At 35.5% G+C, this 17777-nt stretch overlaps 1 protein-coding gene across 2 annotated transcripts in view; it reads right to left on the reverse strand.

Moving 5' to 3' along the window:
• ARHGAP15 (Rho GTPase activating protein 15) overlaps positions 1-17777 on the reverse strand; it is a 621121-nt gene that overhangs the window by 194076 nt on the left and 409268 nt on the right. The window lies entirely within an intron of this gene.

Raw genomic sequence — 17777 nt, forward strand, 5'->3', positions numbered from 1 at the left:
TATATGTATTATTGCCCCTTGTTGGAAAGATAAATAACCCAAAGTGCTTGTGAAGTCTTCTTTCCTTAAAATCTCCCTCCCTCCCTCCCTCCCTACCTTCCTTCCTTCCTTCCCTCCCTCCCCTTTACTCCCTTCTCACTTCTCTTCTGTCTCCCTTTCTTTCCTCTTTCCTATTCTTATTCTATTCTGTTTTATTCTATTCCTAGGGATTCCAATCCATTCCCATTGTTTCATTCTCTTTTCCTGCAATTACTATAGCATAACATATATTGGTCTGATTATTTGAAACTACAGAATGAAAATTCTACTACAGATGTATAACTACTTTGAAAATCTCTAGTGTATTGTAGGTAATGGGGTGCTCCATTATGGAGGGAAAAATAAAAAGAAATCTTTGACAAGATGGTGACATTAGTTCCAGATTATTTTAAAACTAGTTATCTATAATTCAAAATAACTTATCCTGGCAGTTGGTTTGGATAATCAACCACTTGTTTTCCACACATTTATTTATATCATCAGGTTATTTCCATGTCCCAGTTATCAAAAAGATGAAGAAACAGGAAAATGAAAAGAGAAACATTTATTCAAACACTATTATTGTTGATAAGAAATGTTGGTAACATAATTTTAATGTCAGGATTGCATATTCCTTGACGTGTCTAGACCCTCAAGGAGGCCTGGATGAGATTACCAGTTAATGTAGAGGTCAGTATCTCAGCAGTTTCTCTAGGGAGGTGGTATAGTATCATCATTAAACATTGTAATTCACAATAGATAGTACTAGATAAATTGACAGAAATTATTGTCATAATCTAACAGAATAAAATTTTTGTAAAGCTCTTTACTGACATGGAATGAGCTCCTTTATTGCTTTACCATCTCTGTTTTTAAGTATCAATACTTTATAGTAGGAACATTTCTGCTGCTGTGCAAAATATATCATCAGTAGGTTAGGACAGAATGACATAATGTGTAATACTGATATTAATGGCATAAATCAAAGCCATTATTCATTCAGTTTTAAGACATTATTTTTTAGAGCAATTTTAAGTTTATATCAAGATTGAAGGGAAGGTACAGAGGTTTCCCACATACCCCTTGCCCCTGCACATGCATAGCCTCTCCCATTATCAACATCCCCCATCAGAGTGATACATTTGTTAAAACTGATGAAAACAACATTGATACAGCTAGAGTCCATAGTTTACATTAGGGTTCAGTCTTGGTGTTGTACATTCTATTGGTTTGGACAAATGTATAATGACTTGTATCCATTATTACAGCATATACAGAGCATTTTCACTGTGGTTAGGACTCCACGCTCTCACTGTCCAGGTCCCTGGTTCGATCCCTAATTGGGGAACTAAGATCAAAAGCCGTGCGGCACGGCCAAAAAAAAAAAAAAAAAAAAAAGCCCTCTGTGTCCCACGTACTCATCCTCACTATACTCTTCCATGTAATAACTTACATATAATGTCAATAAAATGGAATAGCTATTAACAAATGTATTAATTTGTGAGTTTTGTAGTTCTAGAATAGTCTAGTAATAAATTAGTGAGCCTCTGTTCCTTCCTGAGAACTATGAATCTGTGAATTTGTGAGGAATTGAGATGAGGCTGGACACCTATTAGTGTGTGGTGAAAATGTCTAAGACACATACATTTATAAAAATCAAATGCATTCTTTTTTTTTGTTTTCTGATGCACAAAATAGCTCCATTAATCAAAGGGCACTCCAGTTCATTTTTAAGTACAATGTGCTCTCGACAACTTAAATGTGACAATCATCTTAATTAAAACTTTCATAACGTTTGATTTTTAGTTTCAGTATTAGATCATGCTGGTCTTCAGTTTATGCACATGTGCTCAGAAACGTAATAATTTATCAACTATTTTCTTTTTTTGCTTTGTCATTTAGCTAGTGTTTGGTACTTAGCTTTAACCTGTATAATTTAAAAAATGTGACAGATTTTTAAAATTTTAAAACTTATGCATTAAAGTGTGTCCCTTTCAAAGTTCTCCCTCTTGTGGGTATCTGTACTTTTTCTAAACATGTAGTCCTTAGGGAAAACATTTTGAAATTCTTCTCTAAAATGACCTCCAGTGACTCCATATTGTCTATAGAAAAATGTTTATTGATGCAAGTTGGGGCCTTTGGTGATAGTTTTTGGTTTGGAAATAGTCAAAGGTCATTCAGAACCACAAATGGTGAATAAGGTCATCTTCCTTGCCATCACAAAGTCAAACAAAGTTTCACCAAATGAAAGCGTTCATGATGTTCCACGAGTTATCAGTTGCTCTGAAGGAACTTGAGAAAAATAATATTTTGGAAAACAGAAACATTGATGCAGTATGCAGGTCTACATTTTTCTCAAACAAGAAATCTTAATATATGTTTTTTTGGTTTGTTTGTTTGTTTGTTTTTTTTGCGGTACGCGGGTCTCTCACTACTGTGGCCTCTCCCGCCGCAGAGCACAGGCTCCGGACGCGCAGGCTCAGCGGCCATGGCTCACGGGCCCAGCCGCTCTGTGGCACGTGGGACCCTCCCGGACCGTGGCACTAACCCGTGTCCCCTGCATCGGCAGGCAGACTCTCAACCACTGCGCCACCAGGGAAGCCCTTAATATATGTTTTTTGCAAAGAATTGGTCAAATTAGCCCTATTTAAAGTAATGATTAAAAATGAAATGTCAACAACTATTAAAATAAAAAATGAGAAAATTTACCATATATTTTTTAAATTAATTTTTGTTTTGCTAATTAGTTGGACCTTTATCAAAGGTCAACAGTAAATAAAATTATTTGAATCCCAACAAATTTTTTTTACAAATAAGGACCTTACTTAAGCCTCATTTTAATAAGCATATCTCTTTATAGATATAAATCAAGTGCATTTTTATTTTGAAGCTAGAACTGTTCCTTTTCTAATATTATTTTACATGTTATTGAAATGCATGTGTTGTCTAGAGTTGTAAACTGAATTTCAATTAATGAAATTCCCTACTATCTGAAAACTTTTTCTCTTATAGAAATTTAAAGTTACAACATAGGAGGTATCCCTTTGATTTTTCATAAATTTCAGTACAAGGTTTGTTTTTTTTTAAGTTCAGTAATCAAAAACATCTGAAAGAGCAGTATGGGTTGGTTATATTACGTATGAGCAATTGGAAAGCACTATACTGTTCAAACAAAGCAGCCTCATCCTAAATTAATAACCTAATTTTCTTCTGGAATAAAAGAAGGGAGGGTTGGGAATGGAGACAGGGAGGGTAACTCAGACCAGTGTGACCACTGTGGTTGCAGAACTAAGTCACAGTAGAGAAACTGCTTTGTGGCTTACGTTAGAAACCAGAAAGAAGGAGTAAAGCAAAACACATTAGATGCAATTTGAATCTAACTTGACAGAACTTCCAAGCCCTTTAGATATAGAGATATCAACACCATATATCTTACGAAGGATAACAATCTCTGACATTACTGGCTCCTGCTTTGAATGGCTCATGCTCCCCTGCTATCATACTTTTTAAATTACATAAATAGAGTGAAAATGACAAAGTATATATTAAAAAGGAGGGTATTACATTTTGCAAAATAATCTGGAACACATCAGTGAATTTTAGCAGTTATAAATTACATAGGTACAGTCTTATAGTTGATTAGCTCTCCCCCGAATGGCTCACAGAATGGCAAACCCTAAGTCCTGGGAATCGAACCCAAATTAGAATGATTCACGTGCCATCCTCTTTTTGCTCCAAGAACTTTGAAAGTCATGCCAAGACAAACCAATGTAAATTGGTGGATTTGGACATCCTTTTCATGACCACATTATCCTTGCTGGATTGGAAACTACTTATTTTGGAAATATAATTAGACCTCTTATGATTTTTAAATGAGCAATGTCTTCAAGGTATCCATGTTGTGCTTTGGTGAAGTTTGGAGAAAAATCACTGAAGAGGTACTTCTTTTAAGAAAATACCATGACTGAAAATGCTGACAGGAATTTTGCCTGTTATGCTAAAAATACTTTGGGGACACAATGAAACTAAAACATTTTACATTTATTTTTATCAGACCAGCATTAATGTAATGTTAATGAAAAATTCTCTAAAGAAATTCACATTCACCGAAATGTCTTTTATTTGTTCCTCATCAGCTGACCTTCTTAAGTTTCAAAATAGTGTTTACTGTTGACAGAAATCACTGGGTACTGCTGTAGGGGATTTTCAAAAGTCTTCCCCCCCCCCTTTTTTTTTTTTTTTCCCTGAAGAAGCTTAGACTAGGATAGACACACAATTAGGAGTTATTAGACCAAATGGTGGTCTAAACCCAGTGGAAAGAATGCAGCTGTCATGTGTAATTCCCACCATAAATCTTAGACACTTTCCAAAAAGAAATCTAAGAGACCAGCACTGTTTCCAGAGTTGACTGACTTATCTGCCAAAATATGGGTAGTTTTCAACAATGCAGTTGAGTCTGTTAAAAATAGCTGCAAACTGTGGATTAGGTAGCATTCTTGGTAGCTCAAATTATGGACAAATCACGAAGATGTGGAGTTTGAGCCTGGTTGAGAGGTGTGCCCAAAAAGCCTGCTTGTTTTTCTGGAATATAACAAAATGCATCTGAACCTCTGGAGTCTGAAATATGGGCTGGGAATTTTACACAGTCTCTCTCCTGAGATTTATGGCACTTCCTAATTCCTAGGAGGCCAGAGCTACCGCAAGAAGAGTCATTCTCGCAATGCTTTGGTCTTCTGGCTTCTCCCTCTGGCAAGAACAAGTGAGCGCAGGAACGCCCAGACTGCCCCCTAAGAGTGCTGCACGTTTCTTTCTCTATCCTTCTAAAGGTCCTGCTTGGTTTCAGAGCTCAATGTGAGAGGTTTTGGATCATTTCAAATGGCACACATTTCCTCCTCCTTTAAAGTGAAGTGTTTCCAACTTTATATTGCTAACTTATCTGATCACACACTTGAAGTTCAGTGACTGAGAGTACAGGATATAAATGGAAACTCTTTCTAAATTTAATTTCTACTCTGTCTCAATGGCTTGTATTTATCCTGTATCTTTTGCTGGCTCTATTTAATTATTACTAATTCCTTGTGAGATATTCATCCTTCAAGAACAACTACCTTAGAAAATAGTTGACACAATTCTGATTGTCAAACAAGGATTTTATTCTATAGGAAAACCTTATGACTTTATAATAGCCATTTTAAATGGATGTTTTTTTTTTTACTATAGAGGCAATATACTTCCTTGTTAAAAATGAAAATTTAAACCACACAAGATTATACAATGAAAAGTAAGTATCTACCTCATCCTGCTGTCCAAATACAGTCATTGTTAACAGTTCTGTTTTAGTTCTTTTATTGTTACTCATTTTATGTTAATGTATCACATTTCTGTTTATTAATTTATTAACTTTGGTATTTATTCACTCCCTATCATAAAAAACAAAGAGTCCATAGCTCCTACCACTTATCTATGTACGCTTTGTTATTAGTTACATTTGTCTATTTCTATATCTTAATATATCAAACTACCTCTGTGTATAAAAAAAAAATAAGGAACTTAGTGCATTTACTCTTCCTTCCCCTTCTCTTCTCCCTCATAACTTCCAACTTTATTCTTTATGTTATTTCTTATTTTCTCAAAGTTTAGAACATTTTATTCTTTATAAATATTTTTGACTTATCTATGGGTTAATATAAGTCACTATTAAAAAAACAAATGTGATTGGGTTCCACATTAAAATTTTGTTTCACAAAGATCTCCCCAAAGTCAAGGTCTCATGTGTCTTCTTCTATTATAGGTTCCTTCATTTCCTCAAATTAAGTGCTGCCCAACAGAACTTTCTGTAATGGTGGAAATATTCTATATATTAACTCTCCAGACCAACTGTCACCGGCCACATGAGGCTGGCTGCTGAACACTTGAAATGTGGTTAACGCAACTGAACAACTGAATTTTTATTTTATCTTATTTTAAATAACTCAACCACATGTGGCTTATGACCACCATCTTGGACGGTGCAGCTCTAGGTCAGAGTCAACTACTGCTCCTCTCTTGTATTCCACTGTTATTCTTTCTTGGATTTATTTTTTTAGTGTTTTTTTTTTTTCACAAAAGTATGTGGTTGGTAAATTTTCTTACTTCTTCCATCTCAATGACTGTTTTAGATAAAAGACAATGTCATACCGTATAGCACAGGGATTTATATTCAGCATTCTACGACAAACCATAATGGAAAAGAATATGAAAAAGAATATAGATCTCTATATGTATATATGTATAACTGAGTCACTTTGCTGTACAGAAGAAATTAACACAACATTGTAAATCAACTATACTTCAATAAAAATTTTTTTAAAAAGACTGTTTTCTTTTGCTTCATATTTGTTGATTTAAGTATTTGAGTTTTATTATTTTTTACTTTTCTAACTTTGAAAAGTAATGTTCCACTATCTTCTAGCAACTAAAGATCAAGTTGATTCTTAATGTTTTGTAGGTAAATCAATTTTTCGTTCATGATTTTTTAAAAAAAGATTTTCTCTTTAAACTTGTATAAGTAAAATTTCACTCAGATGTATCTAAACATTTTCTTACATTATTTGCTTTATATACCCTTCCCTCTACTGTCTCTTTTCTTTCCATCTAGAATTTCTTTAAGATGGATGTTCAAATATCAGAATACTCCTATGATGAAAGACAAAATTAACTAGAATAAATGATGGTCATGGGTATTTCTGTATTTATACACATCTTTTTACCCTCAACAGGCTTCAATCTTAAATTGTTAGGCTCAGTGAGGGGTTCCTGCAGTATCAATGGGTGGTGAGTAGATAGTAGGCTAGAGGTCTTCAGTAAGGAGGACTGAAGTAAGGAGGACTGATTTTGGGATATGGAATACTTTAACTATTTTGCTTCTCGGCAAAGTTCTCTAATTCTATGCCTGCTGTAGAAGACCTGAGATACTTCATTCTCCACTGCTTTCCTTCTTAGATGCCAGCATCCTCTTATTTGTCCTTGCAGAACCTATTCTCATGCGAGGACTTCCTTGCTGCAAGGTAAATGGAGAGGGGCCCAGCTCTCCCACGCGTTAGATCCAGTATTTGGTGCATTACTTTACTTACTGTCCTCTTGCCAATTTTTGCTCTTTTTATTTGTTAACTCTAAGCTTGGATAATCTCTAGGACATCCCTGGGAAGAACTGTGCCTAATTATGGTGTCTGAGAATGGTGTTTCTTTTGCTCTAATATCTTCACTTGTTTGATCCCATCTGCTTTCTGTCTTCCTGGAATTTCTATTTCTGGTCTGCTGATGGTACCTTTTCTGTTTGCAGCACGACTTTTTTTTTTTCTTTTCCAACATATCTTTTCTATTATTTAATTGGGATATTTTTGAGGAAGGAGAATCAGACATGTTTTTTCAGTCTGCCAACTTAATGGCGGGGGGCTGAGTTGTTTTTCATAAGGAGAGACTTTTTAATGCTGAAAACAAATGTTTCACTGGATTGTAAAGATACTGCTATATAATAACTTTCTTTTCAGTAATAACCTATAGGATATAAATGATCCATGTGAGATAAATTATGAATATTTAAAACACTTATTATGTGAATCCAAATCTAATGTTGGCAGAATTTGTTCATACAGGGTCCAGGATCAGTATACCCCTCATTTTTTTGCCTCGCTCCTGTCCTTTTCTTTGTCTTCAGAAGTTCCTATTGTCATTAATGCTTTTTCCAGTGTTCCCTTTATTACTGAGATTGTTTTATTTTTCTTTTCCATTTGTTTCATGAGCCCTTTCTTTCTAAATTTTTATCTTATTTTGATGTTTTTCCTACCTTCCTTTTCCTACTTCCTTATTCTCTGCAATAAATTCTTGTTTCATGGAGACAATTGTTGCAATAAGTTTTCTTTTTAATATCATATCAAAATACTTTTCTTCAATTTTCCTTTACATTTTGTTTGTTTGATTTTGTTAGCATTTTAGGTTACTCATTTCTGAATGAAGTAAGTTTTTCATCTACCAGATATTTTATAGTATATTCATATGGAAAAGAAGAATTTTGTTTTCTTAACACATGGAAGAACCAAGTATTTGTTGATAAATTAAAAATGTTAGACTTTAAATAGGTCACCAAGAGAAGGGTATTTCCCCCCACCGCCCCCCCCCCCCGCGAGAAAACTGCTTAGAAACTGTGATGCTAATAAATGAACCATTATTATATATTGTTTACGTAGCCTACTCTGTAGATAGGAGCAAATTCCAGACTTAAATTAAATATCCTAAAATTGAAATTGCAAAGTAAATGAAACAATATATGAGACTAAGGACAAAATGATACCAAAAATGAAGAATCTTGGCTCAGAAGGAAGGATGTTGATTTCCTCTTCAAGGACTTTTCATTGAACACTTGAGTGGTTAGGATCATTATCAAATATTTCCCACCCAACCTCCCCATCTGTTTAAGCTATTACACTAGGAAATAAAACTGTTAAGGGTCCTAGCAAAAAATTCTTTATCTATCTATCTATCTATCTATCTACCTACCTACCTACCTATTTATCAAGTCATATTCACTTTTCTGTGCAGTCCTAACATCTTAAGCAGCCTGGGAAGACAAATTTAAAATTGGAATTGGAAAAGGACAAAATATCCTGAGTGTTAATGGTGTTACTGATCCATTTCTACTGGGCTGTACTTTACCACTTATGCCTTGAAAAGATCTACAACACTAGCACTTAGGGATTGTGTATGGGGGGGAAGAGCTGGCTATCTTACTTTTCACTATTATTAAATATTCTTGTAAAGAGTTACATTGCTAGAAAGTAATTGTTTAAACTTAGCTGAGAATTTGAGGCCTATGAGTATGAGCCTGAAGGATGGTAGAAATAAACATAATTTACAGAATTATACCAATCTTAAGACTTGAATAATATTGGAAATAAACTCAAAGTAAGAAGAACCTCAGAGACAGCTTGAGTATGCTTGTGAAATTTGACTAGGAATCCTAACCTCTTTGATTTGATAAGGCTAAAGATAACCACCTGAAATGATTTCTGGAAAGTGGAAAACAAAGTACCTAGAAATAGTGTTTAATAAATTCTCTTACATGTTTCTTTCTTTTAAATGTTAGTCTTGAAGACAAATATTGGTGAATGATTCTAAGTATCATTAAGTGAGAGCACTTGTCTTGAAGGAAAATCACATGTGTCTGGAAGACATTGAAGTGGGAGGTTGTATTTAGCTCATCTCCTATCGTTCTCTGAGTTTCTTGGAGGTTTGAGTTCTATTGTTATGTTATGCTGTGATCATGCTGATGTAAATAAATCATTCTTTTGGTATTGTGACTTGCTCAGTGTTTCTCTAGAATAAATAGGAGTCATATGAATAAACAGTCTAATTTGGTCGGCCATTATCATCTGGTAGTTTGCAAGTAAACATGCCAGCATAACCTGAGGTCCAGACAGGAGTGGATGGCCACAGCAGGTTTATGGATAGAAAACTAGTTGCCCAACGCTGCCATTCCTAAGGAAAGCTTGAGGCCTAGGGAAGAGTAATCTGTAGACTATGCCCATGTATACTTTTTTTCTTTTTAAAATTCTAGCAACAAACTCTCTTATAAGTTAAAGATATGCAATAAAAGGCTTACCAACACAAACAAGAAGAAAACACTTAAAAATTGCCCCTTGTGTGATGAAGTCATTATAGTTATATGAAGTCTAGACTTTGATCCCATCATACTTGAAATCGATATTGATCTAAAATTTATAAATTTACTCTCATTCTTTTCAGTCCCTCCACCTCTATTTTTTTAAACATCTAAACAAAGTGACCTCATTGTTTTCCATTGGACTTTTTTTTAAAACATTGGCTGGGATGATTGAGATTCAGGAATGTGGGAAAATGGATTCCCAAACCACGTCCCCTCCCCTTTCATTCTGAACTGTAATTTTTGGCTTGGCTTGAATCACAGTCATCACATTTCAGCCTGAATCTCTCTGTAAAGTGATCTTTCTTAAACATTTCTCTCACTCATCAAGGGATCAGAAACAAAGCCATTCTAGCCTTTCAGCAAAACACTTATAAGCAGCTTTTACAGAGAGGTTGCAAGAGCTAAATTTCCTCTAAAATTGTTTGAAAAGTGAACATTTTCAGTGCCTTGTTGTCCTTTTTGTGAATCTTGTCATCTGTATGCCATGAGCTCCAGCAGCTATTTTAATCTGTTTTTGTTTGCAATCCATTTGGTGTCCATCCAAGGAAATGCAGGTGATTCTAATTAACTTATTGCTGAAGACGTAGGAAAAAAATATCTCAATTGTGTTGCAAAGAATTATATACTTAAAACTTTTCTTCTATTATGTGCAACATATTATTAATGAAAATGATTATATGAATATATTTACCACCTAATTCATTGCTGTTCACTTGTATAAATCAATGAGGCTTATGGCACAGGAAAAAGCCACACACATACAAATACACAGACACAATACAGACCCCAAGAATGCTTGCCAACTTTTATTTAACAAGAGTAGCAACTTAAAAATAACATTATTTTTACTTTGTGCAACATAGTTTAATATCTGAAATAACTCTGTTCCAATAAAAACCTATTGAAATACTCTTAGGCCTAACTCTGCCCTGAGGTAAAAGTGATTAATTGAAAGATTTTGGCAGGTCTCTGCTCACCACCAGGGCAGTTTAATTTAGAACACATTCAACCATTTCTCAGTGTCTCTGTGTTGGTGGAGCATAACTTTTGATCTTCTTTGGGGAGGTGCCTCTAATTCAGACCCTTTGGCTAGCCACTTCCTGGAGGATTTTGATGGCTTGGCTCTGCTAAGCATTCAGGTGAGAGAGAGAGCCCATTCTGGCTGCTGCTTCTAGAGTGGGTCAGGGAAGCTGAATTCCATCCACAAAGGCAAAACAGTCTACGGACCTGTTTAATCCTATCAATACCCACAAGTCCTGTTTAGATCACAGACAAGATGGTTCTTCTCAACTTCTTAATGCTCTCCCAAACTTCTGAGAAATTCTGTGTCATTAGACTCTTTCCTAGTCAAAGAATATGCTTCTAACCATGACAATGGATGAGACTAAAAAGACTGGACTTCCTTTTCTCAGGAAACATAAGATTATTGTTTTCTTTTTGAGAATACAGGATAAACTACTGAGTAGGTACTGTTAATACTCCTGCTAAACAGAAACATGGGGCTAGTGCATAATCCTCCCTATTTGGCAGATGGACCTGTGCTAGATTGTGGTTAAATGGAAGGACAGAAAAATTTCAATACATTCTAGATGGAAAGACCTCGAGCTGGTAAACTCCAACTGTCTATGCAATTTAACGAATATTGATTAAGCACTTACTATGTAGCAAAAGTGTGCTAGGCACTTGGAATACAGCAAAGAACAAAGAGTACACAGTCCAGATGTAATGAAGCCATAGCACCAGCATCTTCTGAAGCAACAGTGCATTAGTGACATGCATTAGTCATGCATCAGTGACAATGGCACCTGTAATCTCTAATACTTTTACATATACGACACAACCAAGCAATACACTCAGGTTGGTATATAAGCTCTGTAGTCAACTTTAGAAGGAAACACCATCATGGTATATATTCAATTTCACATTATATTCTAAAACTGTTAAGTTTCATATGTGTGTATATAGATGTTTCATGTAAAATATGTAGGCATATAATATATATGAAACTTTAGCAAACAAATGATAATTATGATATTTATTTTATTACCAAAGTATTACGTCATAGATTACATTTCTTTCTTATGATATGGGTGTGTGTTCCGAAGGGCTCATTTGAAAAAGATTGGGAGATTATCCTAAATCTACCATGTCCTTGAATGTTCTATTTTATACCTCTAATTTAGCTGAAAGATGCTTTAAGACCCATGATATCAGATTCCAAATCTTTAGGTGACACAGTAAAAATCTCAAAATTTAAGTATTTCACAAGTTACTGGACAAATCACACCCAGGTTTGGAGATATAAATATAAGTCACTGGAAGAGAGATAAAAAGACAATCATTTCCCCTAATAAGAAGCTCTAAGTATACCCAGACAATTTAAACCATTGATTTTAAGACTTCTACAAAATGGAATATATAGATAAATGCTCAGAGCTATCACTGAGGTTGGCTTTTTAAATTTCTATTATCATATTACAAGCAGAAAGATTAGGGGAAGACTTCTTTTAGTGGTGTAAGAGAGACCTATCTGCTCAGCTTCATTTTTGACTACTTGAGGACTGTTAACTATCTAGCAAACAATTGCACAGACTCTAGTTGCTCAAAACATTACTTGTTGCCTTAAAAAAAGGCATTCCAGTACCAATTGTTCTCTTTTTAAACTCATTAGCACTAGTGTAATACAAACCAGATTTCTTGCTTCTGAATGATTTTGTCACTTGGGTCTACATCAAAAGTCTTACTGAAATATTTGTGTGTGTATACATACACACACATATTTAACATCTATCATTAGATATTTAGCATCTATCACTTCTTTCTGACCTGTTGTCATGGAAAGAAGGTATATTAAGCAAAGATGTGTTACATATGTTGATGTTCATTAACACACTATTTACCGAGTGTCTCTTCCACATGTGTGATTTTTCGAAGTGGTAAGAAACCAAGTTACAAATGCATTTCATGTTTTCCATTGTCTTAAATTTAAGTAAAGAGTATCTTAATTTTCCTAATTCCACCAAGGTCTGGCCAATCTTGAACTTTGAAAATAATATTAGAAAATCCATCATCAGTTACTATAGCTGACTTTCAGGGCTACAGAAGACAGAAATAAAAGACTATCAATTTGATGACCTAGATTTTATTTCATTGGTCCCCAAGGTTAGCCCTAACATTAATTATAGAGGCTATATTTACAATTTCTTTTAGAATTTTGGGGAAGATAATTTCATCTTAAAATATTTCTTTTACATAGTATTGCTTACGTTCAAAATTCTGTAATTAGAGTTTTATTCCTTTGTCTTTAAATCCCATGGAGGGATTTCACATAAAACTTCACTAATCATGTACACTTTAGTGTGGATCAATCTATTAGATCTTGTCTTGAGAGCAGACTTTAGCTAAAAGGAAGGCAAATAGAGCAAGAGTTCACTTGTGGAGGATGTGGAACAGGAAGAGATGAAGGATAAGTGTCAAGTATAATAAATAATGGGAGAAGAAAAGAAAAGGAAGTGGATGTAACATGTTGGGTTCAAGCTAATGCAAATGGGTAGTTGCTATTATCCAAATGCTCACCCTCATATTCTCAGATACACTGGACATAGGAAAATGGAGTGTTCTTACTGTATTTAAAGATTTGTGGGGAGGAGAGGCGCGTTTTTCAGTTTGACTAAATACAATTTATTCTTAAATATGATTTGTTTTTATTATCATGATAATTTTCCAATATATGGGAAGTGTAATAAATGATCTATCTTTCTTCTGGGACAACTTATACCACGCTTTTTCTTTTAGGTGAGTGTAATGCTCTAAACTGAAGTTCAAAAACTGAGCTTAGGGGCTTCCCTGGTGGTGCAGTGGTTGAGAGTCCGCCTGCCGATGCAGGGGACACGGGTTCGTGCCCCGGTCCGGGAGGATCCCGCATGCCACGGAGCGGCTGGGCCCGTGAGCCGTGGCCGCTGAGCCTGCGCGTCCGGAGCCTGTGCTCCGCAACGGGAGAGGCCACGGCAGTGAGAGGCCCGCCTACCGCAAAAAAAAAAAAGAAAAACTGAGCTTATATAAATCCATATAGGGCTTTGCTCTACAGATTGAAATGTTGTTAAGAGACACACTGTTCTTCCTTGGAATTATGAGACCTCTGTATCTCCTTGGAATAATGACATACACAAGCCTGTCTCCTCTGGGTAGGGCCTGCAGAAAACACAGTCTGGCATCATTCTTCTCTCCCTGCATCATTCTTCTGCACCTGCACTGCACATGGAGCTGTCTGTGTATAGATGACTAGCTCCATCAGACACCTCTCCTCTCTCGTGTCCTTAAGTCTCTCAGTAACTTAGCCTAAAACTCTTCAGCCTCAACTGGAGATCACATGGCACTGAACAATGGCGGACTCACGAGGTCCTAGATTCCCAACCGACTCTCAAGTTTTCAAACAAACCTTAACGAAGACTACTATAAACAGAAACAAATGCATTTCTACCAACCCATTGGTTAGAATATAAAAACAAAATAATGACCTTATTTTGCCAAAGTTTAGAGCAAAGTGTACTACAAGCAAAAGCCCTAGAGAGGAGGAAGGTACTAAGCTTGGGAACATAGCCTGCTCTTAGAGGTGTCAATATGATTCCCTTTTCCCTTCTTTGCCTTGTCAAACAAAACAAAACCCCTTCTCTGGTGCTTGAATATACTCTAATAAGAGACAAAGCCATTTGACGCCAGTTTATTGATGCCTTTTAGAACAACTGTACTCAAGGTAATATTCAGTCATAAGGGTGTCTGAACTTCAGGCTGAAGTATAAATGATATTCTTGAGGCAGGTTGGCCAGGAGAAGGGTACTAGAGGTCAGACACAGTGCTGAAGGGAACAGTATGGAGTAATGCAGCCATCCAGCAAAGAGAAAGAAGGAAGGGGGTAAATGAGTACCCAAAATACATCATCATCATCCTGGAGTCATCCTTCTTCAGAACTCATGTTTTGCCCCATAAGAAATTTCACTAACAGGTTTGTAATTGTCTTCTTAAGGTTTCAGGGTTTCAGACTCCTTTCAACTTTAACTCTGTTACCTACCAGTATTAATTATAAAATCTTGCTATAAATATGAGCTAAAAATTTAATATTTGACAATGTTTGACAAGTGAAAAGCATTTCCCCCGCCCAGCATGCTGTCAAACAAGAAAATGACAATAAATGATTCAGGACTTTGAGTATGAAGGTCTGTTTTCCCTCTTATATGCTAGGTGTGTTAGAAATAGTAAATAAGAGATTTCAAATACCTTCAAAAGAGAGGTTGTTCATAGAATAGCATTTCTGTGCAATCTCCAACAATTTTAGTTAAACAGAAGTGCTATAACCTTTTTGTTTATTTTTGTTTCAGTTTTGGTAATGGGAATTTGCGGCAGTTAATTTCAAAATATGGAAAAGAATTCTTTAAACTCTTTCTCCTCTACACAAAACTCTATCCCGCTAATTTATCCATGGGATTAAATATGCAATATCCCTTTAAATATTAAAAGTCCCTACTCTTTAGTCTTTAAATATATGAGAAAATATGACCAAACTATATTATTTTAACATGTGATCTTCTTTTAGAGCCACTGGTATTGCTTTTTGCACGTGGTACTCTAATTGTTTCTGTTGGTTCCTCAGGAATCTACAGTCTAGTTCTAGAACTATTTTCAGTTAAGAAGAGTTGCTTTCTACCATTAATTCAATTTCTAGCTTAATAACTTTTCCCTTAGTTTACCTGCTAAGAATAATTGTTATTCTTAGCAGGTAAACTAAGCAGATAACTGCTCGTATTCATAAACAGCTTGTGAAAAGAAGTCTTTCTTGTGGGAAAAGAATTTGTATGGAAAACATGCTCATACATATATCAGACCAAGGATTAAATGATGAACATTATATGTGAGGAAACATTACAAGAAGGTTTCACTATATTAGTTTTTCCAAGTCAGTATTCCAAGCCAGTCTTGGATTGTGTGTGAAAAGTAAGAACTCTGCACCATAACAGGTGCTGGCAGGAAACTCCCATTAAAGCTTATGGAAGTTATGCCTGTAAAGTCTTGGCATCTGAGAAAATTCTCTCATAAGAATGCATCATGCATCAGATTTTTCTCACTGCAAAAACAATACAAGGCTGTAACTGCTTAACCATATTCCCAGTCACTATTTTGTTAACACCATGCCTCGGTGATGACATCTTTGGTGACCTTGCGCTATATGTAAAGTATGTATCAGCCTTAATTTCAACATTGCAAACGTGCATTATCTTCTGTATATAACAATAGAGATGCTGGTCTACCATCTGTCTGTCCTAATCAAAGCATAAATTTGAAAGATTTTTTTCCTGTGGAGTCAATGGATTTAAACTAATTCACCCACATTCTGAAGACTGACTTTTCATATACAACATGGCAAATGTTTAAGAGATTTACTGGAATTAGGAATACAATTTGGAGTATCAGGTAGTAATTAATATAAGCTTTAAATGTATAGTACTGACTCATGTTGGGAAGCACTAGCATTATGTGTCGCACACAGTGGGTGCTTAATAAATGTCACCTTTGCTTTCCTTACATAAATCATACCATATCTGTATGACCACAACTTCAAAGACTAATGGTATAATTCTTTGCGTGTAAACTTGCCTACCTTAAAGTTAACAAGTAAGGCTTCTTTCTCTGATCAAGTTCAATTTTTCAGCCTATTAATTCTAGAGGTTAAAATATTTTTACTGACATCTGCCTGTGGGATACAACTGAAAAAGTTCTCTGGCCTTATTTTATAAGTCTACTAGTTATAAGGGATTTGATTTAAACCCAATGGGTAATTTGGGTTTAAAGCTTTTGTCAAGTTAAGGACTAAGATAAAAACTTAGACAGTGGTGAATGTTAGAAAAATCCTGCTGAAAATAATTGTGAGCCTGTGTATACCCAGATGCATATATTCACATCTAGGTTTGTGGCTACACTATGGAGTAAATGTCACTAGCTTACATTTATATTTGTATTTATACTTTTAAACGTGCTTTTCAGATATCAATAAATATCTTTCATAAAAAGTCCTCAGTTGGGGTAACAGAGCTACATTCCAGAACACGCGCACGTGTGCACGCACACACACACACCCCGCCCACCCAGCACCAACCCAGGCAATCTGCCAAAGTGTAGCTGCTGTGAAGGTTTTCCTTTAGGGCAACAGCAAACTAGCTCACCGCCCTGCTGCCCTGTCCACTCCTCACCACATGGTTCTTTGCTGTATCTTTAACTTCCCCTCCTACAGTGAGGGAACATTTCTTCAGACTGTTTTATTGCCAATACATTTTTACTTTGTATGATGAAATGAAACAAGGGACTGGTTTCATTAGAAGGAAAGGTAAACAGAGCATTAATTAAATTTGCTGATGATACTAAATTGGGAGGAACTGTGGACATCTGTGAAGACAAAAGAATCATACAAATGGACTTCAGGAGTTTAGAAATACGAGCAGGAAATAATAAAATGAGATTCAGCCTTAAATAATGCAAGCTAATACATTTGGGAAAAGATAATCAGAAACATGGCTATTCAGTGGATGGTAGATGCCTGGAAAGTGGTGATGGTGAAAGAGACCTAGGGGGTGATAATGGGAAAAATTATACACAAACTTACGGGGAAGTAGGCACAATGCCTGGAGGTTTATATATAAAAAACATAATTTTTTGAACCAGGAACATGATAGTTCTACTCTTATGACACTGGTAGGTCTCAAAAGCATTAAATTTCTCTTTAGTTAGTTGAATCTCTCAGGTTTATGAAGCAATTTAACACTGTTTGTTGAGAGACTGGTTTCTGCCTCTTAAGGATAAGCAAGTCAGTTTTGTCTGAAACCTGTCCTGAACACCAGGGTCATTGCTCTATTTTTGTTCTGTCTTATCCTATTAGAGATTATTGCTAATATGGTATGTCATATAGATATAAACATGGATATAGACTGAGGTGGATATATATACACATATCATACCATGATGCAAAGGCCAAACAAAACAAAACAACTCTTTTAAGGCAGCTTCTTTACCT

This window comes from Delphinus delphis, chromosome 7 (assembly GCF_949987515.2).
Source record: "Delphinus delphis chromosome 7, mDelDel1.2, whole genome shotgun sequence".
In the NCBI taxonomy this organism is placed as follows: domain Eukaryota; kingdom Metazoa; phylum Chordata; class Mammalia; order Artiodactyla; family Delphinidae; genus Delphinus; species Delphinus delphis.